Raw genomic sequence first — 870 nt, 5'->3', positions numbered from 1 at the left:
AAGAAGATCCCCTTCCTGCAACCCAACCTCAGCTCCTGCTGCCGTGTCTCAACCAAGCCAATTAACATCCCCTTGGCGCCCAAGCAGCCCAAGCTCCCCTAGGAGGGCTTACCTGTCGTGCCCGAGACCCAGCCAGCAGCAGACTGGGACCCAGAGCTGGCAAAATCATCCCAGCAGCTTCGAAGCTTTTGGATCAATTACCCGGCGGCAGCGACCGGCTGAGTTTCTATGGCAAATTCTACCCAGGCACCGTAACCCAATCGGCCGCTCATTAGCGGCGCTCCGGAGAGCAGGGACCATGCCGGCCGCAGGGACGGTTTCGGTTGACACTCGCTGCCTGAGGAACCGGCACGGGACTTTTTGGTCCAGCTCAGCCTGGTTCTGGGCGAGATCCCCATGGGTCCTAGAGCAAACTCACCCCGGCTTCCCACAGCACCCGGGACACGATGGCGCGAGGGGAGGCTCCCTAGGAAAAGGGAAGATGAGGCTGGGGGCTCCTGTAGGAGGCGAAGGGATTGTGCTTTAGAGGAGATTGCACCAAAGGCACCAAAGCTGGGACGTTTTTGTGGGTCCCTAAGGAATTACACGGCTGGCAGCGGGCCCACTGGGAACGGTGGAAAACAGCTCAAAACTGCACCCAACTCACACGGTAACGAGCTGGCCGGGGCCGTAAGGTGTCAACGCACAACTCCGGGATCTGCAAAAATGATTTAGCGTTTATTTCTACCGCCTTGACCTTCGTTTTCTGCTGCGGAGGAAGGGAGAAGGCCGGCCCGCACGGCTCTCCCCAGCGGCCCCGCCGCCTTCAGGAGGCCACGGCTGAGGTCCCGCTCGGTTTGGGGACGCCTCCCGGTGCGTTGCCCACTGGCA

Source organism: Egretta garzetta, unplaced genomic scaffold (assembly GCF_000687185.1).
Source record: "Egretta garzetta isolate BGI_Z169 unplaced genomic scaffold, ASM68718v1 scaffold71, whole genome shotgun sequence".
Lineage (NCBI taxonomy): Eukaryota > Metazoa > Chordata > Aves > Pelecaniformes > Ardeidae > Egretta > Egretta garzetta.
This window is presented reverse-complemented; position numbering follows the sequence as displayed.